Genomic DNA, 9,758 nt, shown 5'->3' with positions numbered 1-9,758 from the left:
GCGCACACTGGTTGAGGGGTACAAAAAATCATTCTCTGAGCCCTTTCCCTAGGTCTGAGTAAAAGGCCAATGTTAGTTTGGAAAAATGGATACAATTATTCCAATGTATGTACCTGTAATTTTCTGCTTCCTGCATCTCTTGTGACCTGAGTGTCCTCTGGGAATGAGGGGAGGGAAGGGGTCGATGACAGAATAATCAGTAGTTAATATACCTTATTTAACATGGGTTTCACTACATTTTTGAGGAAGAAACCAGATGAAATTTGGGATTTACAAATTAGTAAATCAATACAACTGAACCCCCAGGCACCTTGCTTATTGGTTAACACATCCCTGTGTATGTCTAATAGCAGAGACGTCTCCTTGGAGCCAGGACACAGTGAAGGGGAGATCCACAAGAGACCTATGATATGGACATAATGTTGTTTATCACATATGAACATTTATGAACCACTTTATTTTGCCAACTACCATGAATCAGATGCTGCTAATCAGAAATTATAAATGATTTAATAGTTTACTGAAAATGTGCCTGTGGTTCCTGGTTTTGTCTGTCTACCTTCCTTAGTTCCTTACATTTAGGTAAAGACTGAGAGAAGACAGCTCCACATACATAATTAGCAATGTGACTTTCTTTTTTTAAAAAAATCATTTTATTGGTGCTCATACAACTCATCACAATCCATACATACATCAATTGTGTAAAGCACACTATACATTCGCTGCCCTCATCATTCTCAAAATCCTCCTTCCATTTGGGTTCCTGGAATCAGGTCCGCATTGTCCTTTTTTTCCCTCCCCTTCCCTCCCCGCTTCCCCCTCCCTCATTAACCCTTAATAATTTATAAATTATTATTTTATCTTATCTTAGACTGCCCAGCATCTCCCTTCACCCACTTTTCTGTTGCCCATTCCCCAGAGAGGAGGTTATATGCATATCCCAGTGATTGGTTCCCCCTTTCTACACCACACCCCCTCTTCCCTCCCGTTATCGCCACTCTCACCGTTTACCCTGAGGGGTTCATCTGTCCTAGATTCCCTGTGTTTCCAGATCCCATCTGTGCCGCTCTGCATCCTCTGGTCTAATCAGGTTTGTAAGATAGAATCGGGAGGAAGATTGTGAGTTTTATTATTGCTACCCTGAACCCTGAGTGACTCATCTCCTCCCCACTGCTCCTCTGCAAGAGATGTCCAGTTATCTATAGATGGGCACTGGGTCACCATCATGCACCCCCCCCCCATTCACGATGATATGATTTTTTTCACCTGGTCCCCTAAGCCCTTCATGATCACACATGTTGGTGTGCTGCTTCCATGTGGGGCAATGTGAGTTTCTTGATCGGTTAGATTTGGGTTCAGTTTAGGGTTGTAGAGTGCTAGAGTCAGAGTCTGTACTTATGATTGGAACTTAGGTCGTGGGATTAATGTTCCCAGATCAAGAACAAGAGCCAATGGATAGAAATAGAACATAAGTGTCAGGAGTCAGATGTTAGTGGACAGATGAAAGATCTTTATGTTTAGAATGTGTCCTGCCTAACATCTTATGTTTAGAGTTACTTAGGGCTTATGTACTATAGTGTAAACATGTATAGTTCTGGCTTAAACAGTACAGTTTTGGAAGTTGGTTTCTCAATTTAAGACTGGGTTATAAAGTTAGGATTAAGGTTATAGAATATATTCCAAGTTGTCCTCCTGATTTTAAATATTGAGATAGATGAATTAGGCTATTTTTAAATATAAATTGGTTGTCGGTATCAGGGAATTCTCGGGTGTCCGGAGCCATGAGACCCGGCCATTACTTGGAATTTATTAGGACCTTCCCGGAGCCATGAGGCCCGGCCATGACTTGGAATTCATTAGCCTGAGCTCTGGGTATTCTTCCACCCCAGCCTACTGCACTGCAGCTGTGTTTGACACACTTATCTTGCCAGACACAGATAAGGAAGTCTCTATCTGCCTGCACAATTCTGCTCTGCGGTCACTATTCCCAGAATGAACTCTGCTCCAACCTTGGGTAAACATGTGTGTAATGATTAAACATCTGCATCCTGATCCCCCCACCATTGTCCTCAGGGAAACATCTGCATTTTGCTTCCCCCACTATTGTTCTCAGGGAAACATCTGTGGCTTGTTTCCCTTTCCCTGGCCTATATAAGCTATAACTTTCCACTCAATAAATAAGACTTGATCAGGATACTGTCTTGTCTTCATTCTCCATCCCTCTTGTCCCCCCAATTCCCACTCTCTCCTCCAGGATCCACATTGAATGTCCCGCGGGATGGGACACTCAGGGTGTTAATAACCATAATGGATGGTAAGGGGCTTTTCAGGTAGTTAGGGTTTCAGTGTTTGAGGAGATTGTCAGTGTATTGTAAGGATGTTCACAATGTTAAGGTGTAAGGGTTAATAGTTTGGGAGCTGTTGTTTAGCAATTAATGGTTTGTGAATTGAGTACCAAAAGTTATTTTTGTGGACTGAAATGTAGCCTACAATGTTTTTATATTTATTGACTATTTATGGGGTAGTTTCAATATTTTATGGATATGATTATTAATTTATGATTAGAGGAATTTTTATTTCTCTTTGGCAGCCACATCCTTAAAAATATCATAAATATAGTCCTGATTGCTAAAGCCTTACTGTACAGTCAATTTTAATATCAGTGGTGAAAGTGGTGTAATTTTTCTGAGGTACGGTGATGTTTTTTCTCTTTCTGACATTTTGACTTTTTTTAAGGAATGTTTATTAGCATATTAACATATTGAACTATATCTATTTTATGTGAGATTTGTGGAGGTTTTTTCCCCTGAACATTAAAAGCCTTTGACTTTGTTTAGTATGTTTTATCTGTTTATTTAGATAATTGATAATTATCAAGTAATGTAAAAAATATTTTTTACATTGATTGGTATATTACACTGCTTATTTTATGTTAAATCAACTCTAGGACAGATTTCAATTAATCATGGTATATTATTATTTTAATGTGTTGTCTGACTCAGTTCCCAATAATTTTAAGAACCTTTTCATGTAGATCCATTACCAATATTGGTCTACAGTTTTCCTGAAGTATCATCTGACCTTGGTATTAGGCTTTTACTGGTCTCATAGAAAATGTTAGTAATGTACTCTCACACCATTGTTATGTTTGTACCCAATAACTTGAACTTAAGCAACAAAACATAAAGTGTTTATTCATACTGTGTGAATACTCTGATCTCTAGCTACCGGAATTTTCAACATTAATCTACCTTACAGTTAGCCTTGAAATTTCTCATGGAATTTAATTTTGATTCCTCCGCCCAGGCTCAGAGCTGCGGCCGCTGGGATCCCTGCAGCACATGGGGGAAGGGGTGCAAAGCCGGCCCGCAGGAGTGCAGAGCTCTGTCACTCGTGCTCCCTGTCATGCTCCCTGTCGGCAGGGGCATCCACTCTGGCGCCTGGCGCTGGGAGGGGCCCTCGGCAGCAGACTCCGCGCCCCGGGCAGCTGCGCTCCAGCGGAAACGCAGGGTCGGGGTAGGCACAGGTTGGGCTATGGCTTGCGAAGGCGGGAAGTGCTCAGCGCAGGGTCCCAGCCAGGAGAGGAGCAGGCACTAGGCTGACGGGGGTTGGGCGGCCGGCACGTGGAGTGCCAGGGAAGAGGCCCCCCGGCAGCGGTGTGGGTGGATGGTCCCCCATGGGGGTCGCCAGGCAGCCCGCAGGTCTATTACCTGGAGCTTGGGGGCCAGGAGGGGAGAGGGGAACCGCAGGAAAGGGAAGCTTCTCTCCTAGTGGGGTCCCACGAGTGGGCAGCTGGCGTAGGGGATCGCGCGACCTGCTGCGCTTGTCTAGGCGGGGCAGGCAAGCGACTCTGGGCTGGGGTCCTGGTCTGGGAATGGAGCTGAGGCTAGTCGCTGGTGCGATGTCGGCAGCCTAGTGACCAGAGATGTCTCACAAGTCCAGTCTTGTATCACCCAGGCCCCGGCTCAGGACAAATGTGTGGGGTGGGTCTGGGGTGCTGTCCCTGGGGGATATTTCACTCACCAGACTCCTGCCACTCAGCTACCTGGACACCAAACTCGCTTTTTTTCAGAAGAGCTCTCAGTCGGCCATCTTCAATGTCATCTCTGTTGCTGTTCTTTAAACTTATTGGATAAAAGTTCTGGCAACAGCGTTGTCCAGTGGTGGTTGGTGAGCAGTTTCCTGCATATTTTCTTGACTAGTCAATTGGGGGTGGTGGTCGCTGCTCCCTACTGGTCAGTCTGGGACAGGTGATGCCTTCTCTGACAGAATTACCTCAGTGTCCAGGAATCTGAAATTCGAGCTTAAGCCTGCCCCAGACTTTGGTTTTATACAGTCTGTCATGGTGCTGGTGCTGGCAGTTGTAAACCAGGACCCCACAACCCCCCTTTTTTATGTTGGCACTATTTGGAGTAACCATACTCCATCTTGATTCGGCAATAAGCAGGTGCACAGAAGCAAGAAACTAGCAGGTTATATTAGGTTTACTCTAGTCTAGGGGTAGTTTATATAAAAACAGCTCGTTTTTCCTAAAGCTATGTAGAGCTCCGCCCCCCCTTTATGTCTTTACAAGTACTCTTGCTCATAAGTGGCATTTTGTACCTCTTCTATTACAAGACGGGGGTCAGGATTCAGCCTGTGATACTGTTGTTGTAGTACCATTAGCTGGACAGTATCGACGCGTTCTTTCACAAAAACAATTAACTGATTTACAATGCATGGTCCAAAAGTAAGAATGAATGAGAGTATGATTAGGGGTCCTAACAACGTAGAGAGCAGGGTGGTAAACCAAGGCGAGTTATTAAACCATGATTCAAACCATCCCTCCTTTTGTTCACATTCTCGTCTCCATCTGGCCAATCCTTCCCTGACTTTAGCCATGGACTCTTACCACTCCAGTGTGGTCGGCATAAAAACAGCATTCTTCCCCCCAGGGCTGCACACAGCCCTCCCTGCTGGAGGAACACTAGGTCTAGCCCCCTGCGATTTTGTAACACTGCCTCGGACAGGGAGGTTAGTGACTTTTCTAAATGGGAGACAGATTCTTCTATTCTAGCTATATCTTCATCTATGGCTGCCCTCAAACTATTAAATCCCCGGTGCTGTACTGCCAAGGATGAGATGCCGGTTCCTGCTCCTAAGGCCAAAAAGAGTAGCCGGGGTTACTGCCGTGAAGGGTTCCCGCCTCTCCCTGATCATCTTGGTATTCTCCACACCCCTTGTCCATGCGTCATACATTACTCTTTCCTGGTGGTAAACAACTTTGGGGAATATCAGCACCATAATGCAGAACTCTATTGATTCATTAAGACAGGTGGGCTAAAACATGGAGTCAGTCCGGTTTTAGAGCACACCCACCACCCATTGAGCGCCGGAACTATCCATTTTATTCCACCCCTTGTATTCACAGAAGGGAAGATGATAGCGCAGAACTGAACATGGCTAGACGGCACCTTGCCTATGCAAGTTCCACTTCCAGTGACTGCCTGGAGTGTCAGTCCTGGGCCTTTATGATCCCATCTGCAAGACCTGGGGTCTCTGTGCTCGACCGGTTGAAAGGGGCGGCTATTCCTACTGCCTCATAGAACGGGGGTCTGATATCATAGCATAGCCAACAGGCCTCAGTAGCACTGGGGTTAGTGCGATTTAGGGTCTCATATGCTGCTGTTAGCATTTTCCATAGAGGATTCCCTAGCTCATACACTTTAGGGGTTACTTGAGTTTCCATTTTTACCAGGGTTTTGGGGTTTAAGGACAGGGCGACAGTTAGGTGAGGGTGTCTTTGTTTTTGCTGTCCCCCTCCCAGTACTGGATTTGGTCCTACGACCCCCGCAGTGGGAGAAATTTTTAGCTTTAATTGTATTATGGTGCCAAGTAATGGGCTTTTATAGAGATATATTCCCCAGGACAGTCCTGAAACCCATCGTTTGTCCCTCTTTCCTTCCTCTGTGAACGTTACACGTATCAGGTTACAGTCAGGAGCATACCTGGTTCATGAACTAGGTTGGACATAAGACATTTCAATGAAGAGAGATTTGACCTGCCATTTCCATTCCCCATAATTGGTAGTGACACATTTCCAAGCTGCAGAATAAAGAGACTCAACTCCCCCACATTCACACCTCATTTTCCCGGTCCTAAACCCTGGACATACATTTTCCCGGTCCTAAACCCTGGACATACATAAAACCCTTTTTTACTTATGGATACCCGCCTTTGTCTCTTCCTCCATGGTCCCCCTTCCATTTCTTCTAAGGGACTAATTTATTCTAGGTTACAATACAGGTCCGGCCACCAGGTGTGCACCGGGGCTGATCTCGAGGTTCTATGATAAACTTCCTGAGTTTCTAAATTAGTGGTTTCCCAGGTAAGGTTGTATGGTGTGTGAGGATTTGAGTTAGTCATTGCCTTTCCTATAAAGGCTATCAACACAAAGGTGCTTATTAACATCCATATTTTCGGTGTTCTCATTATGGGTCTGGCAGTGTTCAGGTGGTCACTTGAGTTAATTTGGTCTTCAGTGGGTTCTCTGGGTTGGACGATGCCTTCCACTAGTTCGTCTGCTGCTTTCGTTTGTTTTCACTGGTGGGTAGTACATGGGAGTGGTGTATCCAGGTCGCCACTCCGTCTACTTTTAAGGCTGGTTTCATTTCTTGGCAGACACGGCATTGGCTCACCAGCTGTTCTGCAGTCAGTCCTTGGCCTTTGAATTGTACTTAGGCAGTTTGCAACAATGGCAGCATCTTTCTTTTTCCCAAATGAGTTGTACGGTGTAAATTATACAGCATCTCTCATCCCACCTCAGCGGGGAGAATAAAACTTGACCTGGACCTTTAGCCACGGTGAGCCCTCTTCAGTTAGAGCTTGCAGCTTTTGTTTGGCCCACAGCTGTGTAGCTGGGCACGTTTGGAATGGACCTCATTCCTGGAAGAGAAAATTGAACAAGGCATATCTGCCCACCTGGTTCTCCAGGCCCATCTCCTTCCTTTTCTTGGACTGTAGCCTTTTTTTGCCTCCTTGTCTGCAGCACGATTGTCCTTAGCTTCCACGGAATCTCCTCTTTGATGGCCGGGTGTGTGCACCACTGCCACAGCTTTTGGCAATGTTACAGCTTCCAGTAGCTGCAGCACCTCAGTCTTATTCTTTGTTTCTTTTCCTTCTGCAGTTATGAATTCTCTTTTCCTAGATAGGGCCCCAGTAATATGCAGGACTCCACATGCATATCTACTGTCTGAAAAAACAGTTAGCCTTTGACCCTTGGCCAGCTGCAAGGCTTTTGTTAGCACGATTAGTTCAGCCTTCTGGGCAGAAGGCCCTGTGGGCAGACGGTCGGCTCACACCACTTGACCTTCTGCTACCCCAGCATACCTTTTACCACCCTGCATGAAACCACTGCCATCTGTGAACCACACTAGTTCACTGTTGGGGAGGGATCGGTCGGTCAGGTCTTTTCTGGGCAGGTGGATTTCTGCCAGAATTTCGGCGCAGTCATGTTCCACCTGCCCCGCCTCCAGGTCCCGTAACAAAGTGGCAGGATTAAAAATAGTAGGAGAGGAAAGAGTTATTCGAGGTGCATTTAATAGCAGTCCTTGGTAATGAGTGAGCCGAGTATTTGAAATCCATTTCCCTGGAGGTTGTTTTAAAACTCCCTCTATAGCATGAGGGGTATAGATAACCAGGTCTTGCCCCAGAGTGAGCTTGTCTGCGTCTCTCACTAGCATGGCAGCTGCAGCAATAATCTGCAGGCAAGCTGGCCATCTGGCTGAAACGGGGTCTAGTTTTTTTTGACAGATAGGCCACCGGCCTTCTCCAGGGCCAAGCAGTTGAGTCAGGACTCCTTTAGCAACTCCTTTTGCTTCGTCTACAAACAAAGCAAACAGCTTGGATGGGTCTGGCAACGTGAAGGCAGGTGGCTCCAGCAATGCCCTTTTTAAAGTTTTAAAGGCTCGATCCATGGCTATGCTCCATTCCCATTGTTTGGATTCCTTACTTCCCTCGTAGAGGGGCCGGGTGATTTCTGCAAACCCTGGTGTCCACAACCTGCAATAGCCCCCCACCGAACCCAGATACTCTCTCACCTGCCGGGGCCCTTTAGGAGGGGTATGCTTAGTGTGGTTTGTTTCACAGCTGCGGCTAGCCACCGCCGTCCATCCTTTAACTTGCATCCCAGGTAGGTGACTTCCCTCTGGCAAATCTGGACCTTTTTAGCTGATGCCCGATACCCCAATGACCCCAAAGTCTGCAATAGAGCTCACGTCCCTGCCAGACACGGAGACTGGGTGGGGACTGCCAGGAGTAGGTCATCCACCTGTTGCAGTAGCGCCAGGGAAGGATGTTGAGCTCAGTACTCACTCAGATCCTCGTTGAACAGAATTGGCACATTTTTGAAACCCTGAGGGAGCCTTTGCCAGGTTAACTGTCCATGGAACCCACTGTGTTCATCTGTCCACTCGAAGGCGAAGATTTCTGGCTTTTGGGAGCCACGGCAAGACTAAAGAAAGCATCTTTTAGATCAAGCACTGTGTACCATACATGAGTAGGAGGCAGTGAGCACAACAGCATGTAGGGATTGGGCACCGTAGGGTGTATATCGACTACACACTTATTGACCTCGCGCAGGTCCTGCACCGGGCGATATCCCTGCCCACCAGGCTTCTTGACAGGGAAGTGCAGTGTATTCCAGGCGGACTTGCATTTGGGCAGGATACATTTTTCTAGCATTTCCTGTATGATAGGGGCAATCCCTTCTTTTGCCACCAGAGGCATGGGATATTGTTTGACTCGGACTGGCTCTGCCCCAGGTTTGAGTTCAATAAAAATGGGGGATCTGTGTCGAACCCATCCAGATGTTCCAGTCTCAGCCCATGCTTCTGGAAAGTCTTTTAACCATTGACTGATGTCGGCCCACGAGGGGCCCGGTTTAGGTTGGAATAGTCTATAGTCATCGGCCAGATTTACTGTAAGGACTGATATTTGTCCTGGTCGGTGGTGAGGAGTAGTCAAAATTTGCCCTTTTGAGTCCGTCAAGCGGATCTGTCCATTTTCAAAATATATTTGAGCATTTAACTTGGTTAAAATGTCTCTTCCTGGCAGGGGTGTTGGACCCTCGGGGAGGAGCATGAACGAGTGACTCACCTGACCCACGCTGAGGTCCACTTTGCTGTTAGAGGTCCATTGGTAACAGTTGGTCCCCATGGCACCTTGCACCCAGCTGGTACGAGACGACAGTTTTCCATTGTCGTGGGTGAGGACTGAGTGTTCTGCCCCGGGTCGACTAAGAAACCAACAGGTTTCCCCTCCACTAATAAAGTTACCCTGGGTTCGGGGAGGGGTTCTGAACCCCATCCCCCCAGTCACTATCTTCCTTGTTCCCGCATAAAAGATGGGTCTATCGTTTCCTATGATTTCTCTGTCCAACTTCCAGCCCTGCTTCCCACTCTCCAATACCCTTCTTTCGGGACAGTCACGCGCCCAATGACCTCCATTCTTACAGTAGGCACACTGGTCCTGGTCAAGCTTGACCCTGCACCCACCCCTTCCCTGGGCCCCGGGCGCGCTCTCGGCCTCTTCCTGCAGCCACCCTTACTTTAGCTACTTCCCTGACTACCTTCTGTGTTTCACCTGCTTGAAACCTCCGATCTTCCATTTGCTGCCTTCCCTTCCTCTCCTCTGGGTCTCTCTATTGTTGTCCACCTTTTCTGCCACCTCCAACAGGTCCTTCAAAGTCTTTCCCCCAGTCTCTCTACTCTCTGTACTTT

The sequence above is a fragment of the Tenrec ecaudatus genome, chromosome 12, assembly GCF_050624435.1.
Source record: "Tenrec ecaudatus isolate mTenEca1 chromosome 12, mTenEca1.hap1, whole genome shotgun sequence".
Classification (NCBI taxonomy): domain Eukaryota; kingdom Metazoa; phylum Chordata; class Mammalia; order Afrosoricida; family Tenrecidae; genus Tenrec; species Tenrec ecaudatus.
Note: the sequence above shows the minus strand (reverse complement) of the source record.